At 44.8% G+C, this 15,021-nt stretch overlaps 7 non-coding genes across 7 annotated transcripts; all 7 read left to right on the top strand.

Moving 5' to 3' along the window:
• Positions 1-824: 824 nt before the first annotated feature.
• Positions 825-896, top strand: TRNAG-CCC (transfer RNA glycine (anticodon CCC)). The gene has a single exon. It is a non-coding gene; the product is annotated as a tRNA-Gly (tRNA).
• A 1,527-nt stretch (positions 897-2,423) lies between these two features.
• Positions 2,424-2,495, top strand: TRNAG-CCC (transfer RNA glycine (anticodon CCC)). Its single transcript has one exon. It is a non-coding gene; the product is annotated as a tRNA-Gly (tRNA).
• A 1,516-nt stretch (positions 2,496-4,011) lies between these two features.
• On the top strand, positions 4,012-4,083 carry TRNAG-CCC (transfer RNA glycine (anticodon CCC)). Its single transcript has one exon. It is a non-coding gene; the product is annotated as a tRNA-Gly (tRNA).
• Positions 4,084-7,198: 3,115 nt separating this feature from the next.
• Positions 7,199-7,270, top strand: TRNAG-CCC (transfer RNA glycine (anticodon CCC)). The gene has a single exon. It is a non-coding gene; the product is annotated as a tRNA-Gly (tRNA).
• A 1,516-nt stretch (positions 7,271-8,786) lies between these two features.
• TRNAG-CCC (transfer RNA glycine (anticodon CCC)) lies at positions 8,787-8,858 on the top strand. Its single transcript has one exon. It is a non-coding gene; the product is annotated as a tRNA-Gly (tRNA).
• A 3,115-nt stretch (positions 8,859-11,973) lies between these two features.
• TRNAG-CCC (transfer RNA glycine (anticodon CCC)) lies at positions 11,974-12,045 on the top strand. Its single transcript has one exon. It is a non-coding gene; the product is annotated as a tRNA-Gly (tRNA).
• A 1,516-nt stretch (positions 12,046-13,561) lies between these two features.
• TRNAG-CCC (transfer RNA glycine (anticodon CCC)) lies at positions 13,562-13,633 on the top strand. The gene has a single exon. It is a non-coding gene; the product is annotated as a tRNA-Gly (tRNA).
• The last annotated feature ends 1,388 nt before the right edge of the window (positions 13,634-15,021 follow it).

The raw sequence follows: 15,021 nt of genomic DNA, 5'->3' as shown, positions 1-15,021 counted from the left end.
TCTTGGTAAAGGCCTGAAACTGCTAGTTCCCAAGAGGGTCTGCACTTTCAGTTATGACTGACTGTGAGACGAGAAGATGAAGATTTTCTGCACCCAGCATACATTGCAGCATGCTTAGGCAAATGAGGAGCGAGACCCACCAATCCCTCGCCACTTCGCTGAAAGCTCCTCCTCTGCATAAAGAGAACACTTTTACAAGGGAGCAGAGTGGCGCAGCGGAAGCGTGCTGGGCCCATAACCCAGAGGTCGATGGATCAAAACCATCCTCTGCTATAATATTTCTTGTTTTTTCTTCTGAGGACCAATCTGTCATTTCCACGCTACCAGCAAGGAAAAGCGCAGGCTTGTGCTAGCTATGTGAGAAAAGACTTCTCAACTATCTGTCTCTGCTGAAATACAAGAGAGTGATCGCCAAAGGATCAACCCCATACTTTGAAAGTAAAGATACCCAATTATAAGCATAAATGACTGGTGGGACCGTCACACGTTTTTCTGGGCATGCTTTGAATGTCATTCTTGCCTTTTCGTTCTGCTCTTATCATTCTCCTGGGCATTTCATGGAAGGCACTCTCTTTCTCTTCGCTGCTTTGCTTCCAATGCTGCCTAAATATGTTCATTTCCACTATTTGTACTACTGCTTTCCATTTCTTCTCTTCTGCACAGATTTGGCCTTGGTTTCAATCCCCAGTTCCTTACCCTCTACAAGAAACTTTCTACTGCTTTTCATGTTGGTATCTAAACCAAATGCACCATTGAAACTGGTGCAAGATAGTCATTGAACTCGGGGTTGTAATCTTTAGAACCGAGAGCAACCACATCATAGGGCGTTGGTGGTATAGTGGTGAGCATAGCTGCTTCCCAAGCAGTTGACCCGGGTTCGATTCCCGGCCAATGCAGTGCAAATTTTTATATGTTCTCCAAGCAGGATTTGTTTTAATGCAACATGTCACAAAACGGAAATATCATGAACAGATTAATCAGACGTTAAATTAAAAAAAAAATGAAATACTTAGGCAGGCATCTCGATCGCCCCATCTGCTACATTCATTGTCCTATTAGATGCTATTTTCCAAAAAGCAGAGTCACCACTCACATGTGCTGGTAATAAATATGTTGCGGGCGGTAGACAATGAAAGGGCTGAACCCCGACCAGACATTCTAACTCTAGCATCTCTATATTAAAAAGCATTTCTAGGCAATATCTAGCATGTGAATAAAAGTAGGCAAGATCCACCGATGAATCTTGCAAAAGTCCCCAACGATTTTGTGCACACTTGTTCTCTCACCTGAATGCAGCGCCATCTTGTAGCCATCGGATGTAACTGCAGCTCACAAAATGTTATATCAGAGAGCAAGTTGAGAGGACTCCAAGAGGCACATGTCCATGGAAAGAGCCTCTCACGACAGCAGGAAGGTTGGATATTTCAAGATGGCAACATTTCCTGTCCAACGTCCTCACGTCCCGAACGCTCCCAAACGCTCAAAAGCCTCACACCGGGCAAGCCCTCACCGGGTAGATCTCTGGCTCCCAGTTAAAATCAAATCCTGAGCATGCTAGCGCTACGATCAAAGAGAGAGGAGAGGGTTAGAGAGCTGCTATCTTGGTAAAGGCCTGAAACTGCTAGTTCCCAAGAGGGTCTGCACTTTCAGTTATGACTGACTGTGAGACGAGAAGATGAAGATTTTCTGCACCCAGCATACATTGCAGCATGCTTAGGCAAATGAGGAGCGAGACCCACCAATCCCTCGCCACTTCGCTGAAAGCTCCTCCTCTGCATAAAGAGAACACTTTTACAAGGGAGCAGAGTGGCGCAGCGGAAGCGTGCTGGGCCCATAACCCAGAGATCGATGGATCGAAACCATCCTCTGCTATTATATTTCTTGTTTTTTCTTCTGAGGACCAATCTGTCATTTCCACGCTACCAGCAAGGAAAAGCGCAGGCTTGTGCTAGCTATGTGAGAAAAGACTTCTCAACTATCTGTCTCTGCTGAAATACAAGAGAGTGATCGCCAAAGAATCAACCCCATACTTTGAAAGTAAAGATACCCAATTATAAGCATAAATGACTGGTGGGACCGTCACACGTTTTTCTGGGCATGCTTTGAATGTCATTCTTGCCTTTTCGTTCTGCTCTTATCATTCTCCTGGGCATTTCATGGAAGGCACTCTCTTTCTCTTCGCTGCTTTGCTTCCAATGCTGCCTAAATATGTTCATTTCCTCTATTTGTACTACTGCTTTCCATTTCTTCTCTTCTGCACAGATTTGGCCTTGGTTTCAATCCCCAGTTCCTTACCCTCTACAAGAAACTTTCTACTGCTTTTCATGTTGGTATCTAAACCAAATGCACCATTGAAACTGGTGCAAGATAGTCATTGAACTCGGGGTTGTAATCTTTAGAACCGAGAGCACCCACATCATAGGGCGTTGGTGGTATAGTGGTGAGCATAGCTGCTTCCCAAGCAGTTGACCCGGGTTCGATTCCCGGCCAATGCAGTGCAAATTTTTATATGTTCTCCAAGCAGGATTTGTTTTAATGCAACATGTCACAAAACGGAAATATCATGAACAGATTAATCAGACGTTAAATTAAAAAAAAAATGAAATACTTAGGCAGGCATCTCGATCGCCCCATCTGCTACATTCATTGTCCTATTAGATGCTATTTTCCAAAAAGCAGAGTCACCACTCACATGTGCTGGTAATAAATATGTTGCGGGCGGTAGACAATGAAAGGGCTGAACCCCGACTAGACATTCTAACTGTAGCATCTCTATATTAAAAAGCATTTCTAGGCAATATCTAGCATGTGAATAAAAGTAGGCAAGATCCACCGATGAATCTGGCAAAAGTCCCCAACGATTTTGTGCACACTTGTTCTCTCACCTGAATGCAGCGCCACCTTGTAGCCATCGGATGTAACTGCAGCTCACAAAATGTTATATCAGAGAGCAAATTGAGAGGACTCCAAGAGGCAGATGTCCATGGAAAGAGCCTCTCATGACAGCAGGAAGGTTGGATATTTCAAGATGGCAACATTTCCTATCCAACGTCCTCACGTCCCGAACGCTCCCAAACGCTCAAAACCCTCGCCCTCACCGGGTAGATCTCTGGCTCCCAGTTAAAATCAAATCCTGAGCATGCTAGCGCTAGGATCAAAGAGAGAGGAGAGGGTTAGAGAGCTGCTATCTTGGTAAAGGCCTGAAACTGCTAGTTCCCAAGAGGGTCTGCACTTTCAGTTATGACTGACTGTGAGACGAGAAGATGAAGATTTTCTGCACCCAGCATACATTGCAGCATGCTTAGGCAAATGAGGAGCGAGACCCACCAATCCCTCGCCACTTCGCTGAAAGCTCCTCCTCTGCATAAAGAGAACACTTTTACAAGGGAGCAGAGTGGCGCAGCGGAAGCGTGCTGGGCCCATAACCCAGAGGTCGATGGATCGAAACCATCCTCTGCTATAATATTTCTTGTTTTTTCTTCTGAGAACCAATTTGTCATTTCCACGCTACCAGCAAGGAAAAGCGCAGGCTTGTGCTAGCTATGTGAGAAAAGACTTCTCAACTATCTGTCTCTGCTGAAATACAAGAGAGTGATCGCCAAAGGATCAACCCCATACTTTGAAAGTAAAGATACCCAATTATAAGCATAAATGACTGGTGGGACCGTCACACGTTTTTCTGGGCATGCTTTGAATGTCATTCTTGCCTTTTCGTTCTGCTCTTATCATTCTCCTGGGCATTTCATGGAAGGCACTCTCTTTCTCTTCGCTGCTTTGCTTCCAAAGCTGCCTAAATATGTTCATTTCCACTATTTGTACTACTGCTTTCCATTTCTTCTCTTCTGCACAGATTTGGCCTTGGTTTCAATCCCCAGTTCCTTACCCTCTACAAGAAACTTTCTACTGCTTTTCATGTTGGTATCTAAACCAAATGCACCATTGAAACTGGTGCAAGATAGTCATTGAACTCGGGGTTGTAATCTTTAGAACCGAGAGCAAGCACATCATAGGGTGTTGGTGGTATAGTGGTGAGCATAGCTGCTTCCCAAGCAGTTGACCCGGGTTCGATTCCCGGCCAATGCAGTGCAAATTTTTATATGTTCTCCAAGCAGGATTTGTTTTAATGTAACATGTCACAAAACGGAAATATCATGAACAGATTAATCAGACGTTAAATTAAAAAAAAAATGAAATACTTAGGCAGGCATCTCGATCGCCCCATCTGCGACATTCATTGTCCTATTAGATGCTATTTTCCAAAAAGCAGAGTCACCACTCACATGTGCTGGTAATAAATATGTTGCGGGCGGTAGACAATGAAAGGGCTGAACCCCGACCAGACATTCTAACTCTAGCATCTCTATATTAAAAAGCATTTCTAGGCAATATCTAGCATGTGAATAAAAGTAGGCAAGATCCACCGATGAATCTGGCAAAAGTCCCCAACGATTTTGTGCACACTTGTTCTCTCACCTGAATGCAGCGCCACCTTGTAGCCATCGGATGTAACTGCAGCTCACAAAATGTTATATCAGAGAGCAAGTTGAGAGGACTCCAAGAGGCAGATGTCCATGGAAAGAGCCTCTCACGACAGCAGGAAGGTTGGATATTTCAAGATGGCAACATTTCCTGTCCAATGTCCTCACGTCCCGAACGCTCCGAAACGCTCAAAAGCCTCACACCGGGCAAGCCCTCACCGGGTAGATCTCTGGCTCCCAGTTAAAATCAAATCCTGAGCATGCTAGCGCTAGGATCAAAGAGAGAGGAGAGGGTTAGAGAGCTGCTATCTTGGTAAAGGCCTGAAACTGCTAGTTCCCAAGAGGGTCTGCACTTTCAGTTATGACTGACTGTGAGACGAGAAGATGAAGATTTTCTGCACCCAGCATACATTGCAGCATGCTTAGGCAAATGAGGAGCGAGACCCACCAATCCCTCGCCACTTCGCTGAAAGCTCCTCCTCTGCATAAAGAGAACACTTTTACAAGGGAGCAGAGTGGCGCAGCGGAAGCGTGCTGGGCCCATAACCCAGAGGTCGATGGATCGAAACCATCCTCTGCTATATTATTTCTTGTTTTTTCTTCTGAGAACCAATCTTTCATTTCCACGCTACCAGCAAGGAAAAGCGCAGGCTTGTGCTAGCTATGTGAGAAAAGACTTCTCAACTATCTGTCTCTGCTGAAATACAAGAGAGTGATCGCCAAAGGATCAACCCCATACTTTGAAAGTAAAGATACCCAATTATAAGCATAAATGACTGGTGGGACCGTCACACGTTTTTCTGGGCATGCTTTGAATGTCATTCTTGCCTTTTCGTTCTGCTCTTATCATTCTCCTGGGCATTTCATGGAAGGCACTCTCTTTCTCTTCGCTGCTTTGCTTCCAATGCTGCCTAAATATGTTCATTTCCACTATTTGTACTACTGCTTTCCATTTCTTCTCTTCTGCACAGATTTGGCCTTGGTTTCAATCCCCAGTTCCTTACCCTCTACAAGAAACTTTCTACTGCTTTTCATGTTGGTATCTAAACCAAATGCACCATTGAAACTGGTGCAAGATAGTCATTGAACTCGGGGTTGTAATCTTTAGAACCGAGAGCACCCACATCATAGGGCGTTGGTGGTATAGTGGTGAGCATAGCTGCTTCCCAAGCAGTTGACCCGGGTTCGATTCCTGGCCAATGCAGTGCAAATTTGTATATGTTCTCCAAGCAGGATTTGTTTTAATGCAACATGTCACAAAACGGAAATATCATGAACAGATTAATCAGACGTTAAATTAAAAAAAAAATGAAATACTTAGGCAGGCATCTCGATCGCCCCATCTGCTACATTCATTGTCCTATTAGATGCTATTTTCCAAAAAGCAGAGTCACCACTCACATGTGCTGGTAATAAATATGTTGCGGGCGGTAGACAATGAAAGGGCTGAACCCCGACTAGACATTCTAACTGTAGCATCTCTATATTAAAAAGCATTTCTAGGCAATATCTAGCATGTGAATAAAAGTAGGCAAGATCCACCGATGAATCTGGCAAAAGTCCCCAACGATTTTGTGCACACTTGTTCTCTCACCTGAATGCAGCGCCACCTTGTAGCCATCGGATGTAACTGCAGCTCACAAAATGTTATATCAGAGAGCAAGTTGAGAGGACTCCAAGAGGCAGATGTCCATGGAAAGAGCCTCTCATGACAGCAGGAAGGTTGGATATTTCAAGATGGCAACATTTCCTCTCCAACGTCCTCACGTCCCGAACGCTCCCAAACGCTCAAAAGCCTCGCCCTCACCGGGTAGATCTCTGGCTCCCAGTTAAAATCAAATCCTGAGCATGCTAGCGCTAGGATCAAAGAGAGAGGAGAGGGTTAGAGAGCTGCTATGTTGGTAAAGGCCTGAAACTGCTAGTTCCCAAGAGGGTCTGCACTTTCAGTTATGACTGACTGTGAGACGAGAAGATGAAGATTTTCTGCACCCAGCATACATTGCAGCATGCTTAGGCAAATGAGGAGCGAGACCCACCAATCCCTCGCCACTTCGCTGAAAGCTCCTCCTCTGCATAAAGAGAACACTTTTACAAGGGAGCAGAGTGGCGCAGCGGAAGCGTGCTGGGCCCATAACCCAGAGGTCGATGGATCGAAACCATCCTCTGCTATAATATTTCTTGTTTTTTCTTCTGAGAACCAATCTGTCATTTCCACGCTACCAGCAAGGAAAAGCGCAGGCTTGTGCTAGCTATGTGAGAAAAGACTTCTCAACTATCTGTCTCTGCTGAAACACAACAGAGTGATCGCCAAAGGATCAACCCCATACTTTGAAAGTAAAGATACCCAATTATAAGCATAAATGACTGGTGGGACCGTCACACGTTTTTCTGGGCATGCTTTGAATGTCATTCTTGCCTTTTCGTTCTGCTCTTATCATTCTCCTGGGCATTTCATGGAAGGCACTCTCTTTCTCTTCGCTGCTTTGCTTCCAATGCTGCCTAAATATGTTCATTTCCTCTATTTGTACTACTGCTTTCCATTTCTTCTCTTCTGCTCAGATTTGGCCTTGGTTTCAATCCCCAGTTCCTTACCCTCTACAAGAAACTTTCTACTGCTTTTCATGTTGGTATCTAAACCAAATGCACCATTGAAACTGGTGCAAGATAGTCATTGAACTCGGGGTTGTAATCTTTAGAACCGAGAGCACCCACATCATAGGGCGTTGGTGGTATAGTGGTGAGCATAGCTGCTTCCCAAGCAGTTGACCCGGGTTCGATTCCCGGCCAATGCAGTGCAAATTTGTATATGTTCTCCAAGCAGGATTTGTTTTAATGCAACATGTCACAAAACGGAAATATCATGAACAGATTAATCAGACGTTAAATTAAAAAAAAAATGAAATACTTAGGCAGGCATCTCGATCGCCCCATCTGCTACATTCATTGTCCTATTAGATGCTATTTTCCAAAAAGCAGAGTCACCACTCACATGTGCTGGTAATAAATATGTTGCGGGCGGTAGACAATGAAAGGGCTGAACCCCGACTAGACATTCTAACTGTAGCATCTCTATATTAAAAAGCATTTCTAGGCAATATCTAGCATGTGAATAAAAGTAGGCAAGATCCACCGATGAATCTGGCAAAAGTCCCCAACGATTTTGTGCACACTTGTTCTCTCACCTGAATGCAGCGCCACCTTGTAGCCATCGGATGTAACTGCAGCTCACAAAATGTTATATCAGAGAGCAAATTGAGAGGACTCCAAGAGGCAGATGTCCATGGAAAGAGCCTCTCATGACAGCAGGAAGGTTGGATATTTCAAGATGGCAACATTTCCTATCCAACGTCCTCACGTCCCGAACGCTCCCAAACGCTCAAAACCCTCGCCCTCACCGGGTAGATCTCTGGCTCCCAGTTAAAATCAAATCCTGAGCATGCTAGCGCTAGGATCAAAGAGAGAGGAGAGGGTTAGAGAGCTGCTATCTTGGTAAAGGCCTGAAACTGCTAGTTCCCAAGAGGGTCTGCACTTTCAGTTATGACTGACTGTGAGACGAGAAGATGAAGATTTTCTGCACCCAGCATACATTGCAGCATGCTTAGGCAAATGAGGAGCGAGACCCACCAATCCCTCGCCACTTCGCTGAAAGCTCCTCCTCTGCATAAAGAGAACACTTTTACAAGGGAGCAGAGTGGCGCAGCGGAAGCGTGCTGGGCCCATAACCCAGAGGTCGATGGATCGAAACCATCCTCTGCTATAATATTTCTTGTTTTTTCTTCTGAGAACCAATTTCTCATTTCCACGCTACCAGCAAGGAAAAGCGCAGGCTTGTGCTAGCTATGTGAGAAAAGACTTCTCAACTATCTGTCTCTGCTGAAATACAAGAGAGTGATCGCCAAAGGATCAACCCCATACTTTGAAAGTAAAGATACCCAATTATAAGCATAAATGACTGGTGGGACCGTCACACGTTTTTCTGGGCATGCTTTGAATGTCATTCTTGCCTTTTCGTTCTGCTCTTATCATTCTCCTGGGCATTTCATGGAAGGCACTCTCTTTCTCTTCGCTGCTTTGCTTCCAAAGCTGCCTAAATATGTTCATTTCCACTATTTGTACTACTGCTTTCCATTTCTTCTCTTCTGCACAGATTTGGCCTTGGTTTCAATCCCCAGTTCCTTACCCTCTACAAGAAACTTTCTACTGCTTTTCATGTTGGTATCTAAACCAAATGCACCATTGAAACTGGTGCAAGATAGTCATTGAACTCGGGGTTGTAATCTTTAGAACCGAGAGCAAGCACATCATAGGGTGTTGGTGGTATAGTGGTGAGCATAGCTGCTTCCCAAGCAGTTGACCCGGGTTCGATTCCCGGCCAATGCAGTGCAAATTTTTATATGTTCTCCAAGCAGGATTTGTTTTAATGTAACATGTCACAAAACGGAAATATCATGAACAGATTAATCAGACGTTAAATTAAAAAAAAAATGAAATACTTAGGCAGGCATCTCGATCGCCCCATCTGCGACATTCATTGTCCTATTAGATGCTATTTTCCAAAAAGCAGAGTCACCACTCACATGTGCTGGTAATAAATATGTTGCGGGCGGTAGACAATGAAAGGGCTGAACCCCGACCAGACATTCTAACTCTAGCATCTCTATATTAAAAAGCATTTCTAGGCAATATCTAGCATGTGAATAAAAGTAGGCAAGATCCACCGATGAATCTGGCAAAAGTCCCCAACGATTTTGTGCACACTTGTTCTCTCACCTGAATGCAGCGCCACCTTGTAGCCATCGGATGTAACTGCAGCTCACAAAATGTTATATCAGAGAGCAAGTTGAGAGGACTCCAAGAGGCAGATGTCCATGGAAAGAGCCTCTCACGATAGCAGGAAGGTTGGATATTTCAAGATGGCAACATTTCCTGTCCAATGTCCTCACGTCCCGAACGCTCCCAAACGCTCAAAAGCCTCACACCGGGCAAGCCCTCACCGGGTAGATCTCTGGCTCCCAGTTAAAATCAAATCCTGAGCATGCTAGCGCTAGGATCAAAGAGAGAGGAGAGGGTTAGAGAGCTGCTATCTTGGTAAAGGCCTGAAACTGCTAGTTCCCAAGAGGGTCTGCACTTTCAGTTATGACTGACTGTGAGACGAGAAGATGAAGATTTTCTGCACCCAGCATACATTGCAGCATGCTTAGGCAAATGAGGAGCGAGACCCACCAATCCCTCGCCACTTCGCTGAAAGCTCCTCCTCTGCATAAAGAGAACACTTTTACAAGGGAGCAGAGTGGCGCAGCGGAAGCGTGCTGGGCCCATAACCCAGAGGTCGATGGATCGAAACCATCCTCTGCTATATTATTTCTTGTTTTTTCTTCTGAGAACCAATCTTTCATTTCCACGCTACCAGCAAGGAAAAGCGCAGGCTTGTGCTAGCTATGTGAGAAAAGACTTCTCAACTATCTGTCTCTGCTGAAATACAAGAGAGTGATCGCCAAAGGATCAACCCCATACTTTGAAAGTAAAGATACCCAATTATAAGCATAAATGACTGGTGGGACCGTCACACGTTTTTCTGGGCATGCTTTGAATGTCATTCTTGCCTTTTCGTTCTGCTCTTATCATTCTCCTGGGCATTTCATGGAAGGCACTCTCTTTCTCTTCGCTGCTTTGCTTCCAATGCTGCCTAAATATGTTCATTTCCACTATTTGTACTACTGCTTTCCATTTCTTCTCTTCTGCACAGATTTGGCCTTGGTTTCAATCCCCAGTTCCTTACCCTCTACAAGAAACTTTCTACTGCTTTTCATGTTGGTATCTAAACCAAATGCACCATTGAAACTGGTGCAAGATAGTCATTGAACTCGGGGTTGTAATCTTTAGAACCGAGAGCACCCACATCATAGGGCGTTGGTGGTATAGTGGTGAGCATAGCTGCTTCCCAAGCAGTTGACCCGGGTTCGATTCCTGGCCAATGCAGTGCAAATTTGTATATGTTCTCCAAGCAGGATTTGTTTTAATGCAACATGTCACAAAACGGAAATATCATGAACAGATTAATCAGACGTTAAATTAAAAAAAAAATGAAATACTTAGGCAGGCATCTCGATCGCCCCATCTGCTACATTCATTGTCCTATTAGATGCTATTTTCCAAAAAGCAGAGTCACCACTCACATGTGCTGGTAATAAATATGTTGCGGGCGGTAGACAATGAAAGGGCTGAACCCCGACTAGACATTCTAACTGTAGCATCTCTATATTAAAAAGCATTTCTAGGCAATATCTAGCATGTGAATAAAAGTAGGCAAGATCCACCGATGAATCTGGCAAAAGTCCCCAACGATTTTGTGCACACTTGTTCTCTCACCTGAATGCAGCGCCACCTTGTAGCCATCGGATGTAACTGCAGCTCACAAAATGTTATATCAGAGAGCAAGTTGAGAGGACTCCAAGAGGCAGATGTCCATGGAAAGAGCCTCTCATGACAGCAGGAAGGTTGGATATTTCAAGATGGCAACATTTCCTCTCCAACGTCCTCACGTCCCGAACGCTCCCAAACGCTCAAAAGCCTCGCCCTCACCGGGTAGATCTCTGGCTCCCAGTTAAAATCAAATCCTGAGCATGCTAGCGCTAGGATCAAAGAGAGAGGAGAGGGTTAGAGAGCTGCTATGTTGGTAAAGGCCTGAAACTGCTAGTTCCCAAGAGGGTCTGCACTTTCAGTTATGACTGACTGTGAGACGAGAAGATGAAGATTTTCTGCACCCAGCATACATTGCAGCATGCTTAGGCAAATGAGGAGCGAGACCCACCAATCCCTCGCCACTTCGCTGAAAGCTCCTCCTCTGCATAAAGAGAACACTTTTACAAGGGAGCAGAGTGGCGCAGCGGAAGCGTGCTGGGCCCATAACCCAGAGGTCGATGGATCGAAACCATCCTCTGCTATAATATTTCTTGTTTTTTCTTCTGAGAACCAATCTGTCATTTCCACGCTACCAGCAAGGAAAAGCGCAGGCTTGTGCTAGCTATGTGAGAAAAGACTTCTCAACTATCTGTCTCTGCTGAAACACAACAGAGTGATCGCCAAAGGATCAACCCCATACTTTGAAAGTAAAGATACCCAATTATAAGCATAAATGACTGGTGGGACCGTCACACGTTTTTCTGGGCATGCTTTGAATGTCATTCTTGCCTTTTCGTTCTGCTCTTATCATTCTCCTGGGCATTTCATGGAAGGCACTCTCTTTCTCTTCGCTGCTTTGCTTCCAATGCTGCCTAAATATGTTCATTTCCTCTATTTGTACTACTGCTTTCCATTTCTTCTCTTCTGCTCAGATTTGGCCTTGGTTTCAATCCCCAGTTCCTTACCCTCTACAAGAAACTTTCTACTGCTTTTCATGTTGGTATCTAAACCAAATGCACCATTGAAACTGGTGCAAGATAGTCATTGAACTCGGGGTTGTAATCTTTAGAACCGAGAGCACCCACATCATAGGGCGTTGGTGGTATAGTGGTGAGCATAGCTGCTTCCCAAGCAGTTGACCCGGGTTCGATTCCCGGCCAATGCAGTGCAAATTTTTATATGTTCTCCAAGCAGGATTTGTTTTAATGCAACATGTCACAAAACGGAAATATCATGAACAGATTAATCAGACGTTAAATTAAAAAAAAAATGAAATACTTAGGCAGGCATCTCGATCGCCCCATCTGCTACATTCATTGTCCTATTAGATGCTATTTTCCAAAAAGCAGAGTCACCACTCACATGTGCTGGTAATAAATATGTTGCGGGCGGTAGACAATGAAAGGGCTGAACCCCGACTAGACATTCTAACTGTAGCATCTCTATATTAAAAAGCATTTCTAGGCAATATCTAGCATGTGAATAAAAGTAGGCAAGATCCACCGATGAATCTGGCAAAAGTCCCCAACGATTTTGTGCACACTTGTTCTCTCACCTGAATGCAGCGCCACCTTGTAGCCATCGGATGTAACTGCAGCTCACAAAATGTTATATCAGAGAGCAAATTGAGAGGACTCCAAGAGGCAGATGTCCATGGAAAGAGCCTCTCATGACAGCAGGAAGGTTGGATATTTCAAGATGGCAACATTTCCTATCCAACGTCCTCACGTCCCGAACGCTCCCAAACGCTCAAAAGCCTCGCCCTCACCGGGTAGATCTCTGGCTCCCAGTTAAAATCAAATCCTGAGCATGCTAGCGCTAGGATCAAAGAGAGAGGAGAGGGTTAGAGAGCTGCTATCTTGGTAAAGGCCTGAAACTGCTAGTTCCCAAGAGGGTCTGCACTTTCAGTTATGACTGACTGTGAGACGAGAAGATGAAGATTTTCTGCACCCAGCATACATTGCAGCATGCTTAGGCAAATGAGGAGCGAGACCCACCAATCCCTCGCCACTTCGCTGAAAGCTCCTCCTCTGCATAAAGAGAACACTTTTACAAGGGAGCAGAGTGGCGCAGCGGAAGCGTGCTGGGCCCATAACCCAGAGGTCGATGGATCGAAACCATCCTCTGCTATAATATTTCTTGTTTTTTCTTCTGAGAACCAATCTGTCATTTCCACGCTACCAGCAAGGAAAAGCGCAGGCTTGTGCTAGCTATGTGAGAAAAGACTTCTCAACTATCTGTCTCTGCTGAAACACAACAGAGTGATCGCCAAAGGATCAACCCCATACTTTGAAAGTAAAGATACCCAATTATAAGCATAAATGACTGGTGGGACCGTCACACGTTTTTCTGGGCATGCTTTGAATGTCATTCTTGCCTTTTCGTTCTGCTCTTATCATTCTCCTGGGCATTTCATGGAAGGCACTCTCTTTCTCTTCGCTGCTTTGCTTCCAAAGCTGCCTAAATATGTTCATTTCCACTATTTGTACTACTGCTTTCCATTTCTTCTCTTCTGCACAGATTTGGCCTTGGTTTCAATCCCCAGTTCCTTACCCTCTACAAGAAACTTTCTACTGCTTTTCATGTTGGTATCTAAACCAAATGCACCATTGAAACTGGTGCAAGATAGTCATTGAACTCGGGGTTGTAATCTTTAGAACCGAGAGCAAGCACATCATAGGGTGTTGGTGGTATAGTGGTGAGCATAGCTGCTTCCCAAGCAGTTGACCCGGGTTCGATTCCCGGCCAATGCAGTGCAAATTTTTATATGTTCTCCAAGCAGGATTTGTTTTAATGTAACATGTCACAAAACGGAAATATCATGAACAGATTAATCAGACGTTAAATTAAAAAAAAAATGAAATACTTAGGCAGGCATCTCGATCGCCCCATCTGCGACATTCATTGTCCTATTAGATGCTATTTTCCAAAAAGCAGAGTCACCACTCACATGTGCTGGTAATAAATATGTTGCGGGCGGTAGACAATGAAAGGGCTGAACCCCGACCAGACATTCTAACTCTAGCATCTCTATATTAAAAAGCATTTCTAGGCAATATCTAGCATGTGAATAAAAGTAGGCAAGATCCACCGATGAATCTGGCAAAAGTCCCCAACGATTTTGTGCACACTTGTTCTCTCACCTGAATGCAGCGCCACCTTGTAGCCATCGGATGTAACTGCAGCTCACAAAATGTTATATCAGAGAGCAAGTTGAGAGGACTCCAAGAGGCAGATGTCCATGGAAAGAGCCTCTCACGACAGCAGGAAGGTTGGATATTTCAAGATGGCAACATTTCCTGTCCAATGTCCTCACGTCCCGAACGCTCCCAAACGCTCAAAAGCCTCACACCGGGCAAGCCCTCACCGGGTAGATCTCTGGCTCCCAGTTAAAATCAAATCCTGAGCATGCTAGCGCTAGGATCAAAGAGAGAGGAGAGGGTTAGAGAGCTGCTATCTTGGTAAAGGCCTGAAACTGCTAGTTCCCAAGAGGGTCTGCACTTTCAGTTATGACTGACTGTGAGACGAGAAGATGAAGATTTTCTGCACCCAGCATACATTGCAGCATGCTTAGGCAAATGAGGAGCGAGACCCACCAATCCCTCGCCACTTCGCTGAAAGCTCCTCCTCTGCATAAAGAGAACACTTTTACAAGGGAGCAGAGTGGCGCAGCGGAAGCGTGCTGGGCCCATAACCCAGAGGTCGATGGATCGAAACCATCCTCTGCTATATTATTTCTTGTTTTTTCTTCTGAGAACCAATCTTTCATTTCCACGCTACCAGCAAGGAAAAGCGCAGGCTTGTGCTAGCTATGTGAGAAAAGACTTCTCAACTATCTGTCTCTGCTGAAATACAAGAGAGTGATCGCCAAAGGATCAACCCCATACTTTGAAAGTAAAGATACCCAATTATAAGCATAAATGACTGGTGGGACCGTCACACGTTTTTCTGGGCATGCTTTGAATGTCATTCTTGCCTTTTCGTTCTGCTCTTATCATTCTCCTGGGCATTTCATGGAAGGCACTCTCTTTCTCTTCGCTGCTTTGCTTCCAATGCTGCCTAAATATGTTCATTTCCACTATTTGTACTACTGCTTTCCATTTCTTCTCTTCTGCACAGATTTGGCCTTGGTTTCAATCCC

The sequence above is a fragment of the Triturus cristatus genome, chromosome 11, assembly GCF_964204655.1.
Source record: "Triturus cristatus chromosome 11, aTriCri1.1, whole genome shotgun sequence".
NCBI lineage: Eukaryota > Metazoa > Chordata > Amphibia > Caudata > Salamandridae > Triturus > Triturus cristatus.
This window is presented reverse-complemented; position numbering and strand designations above follow the sequence as displayed.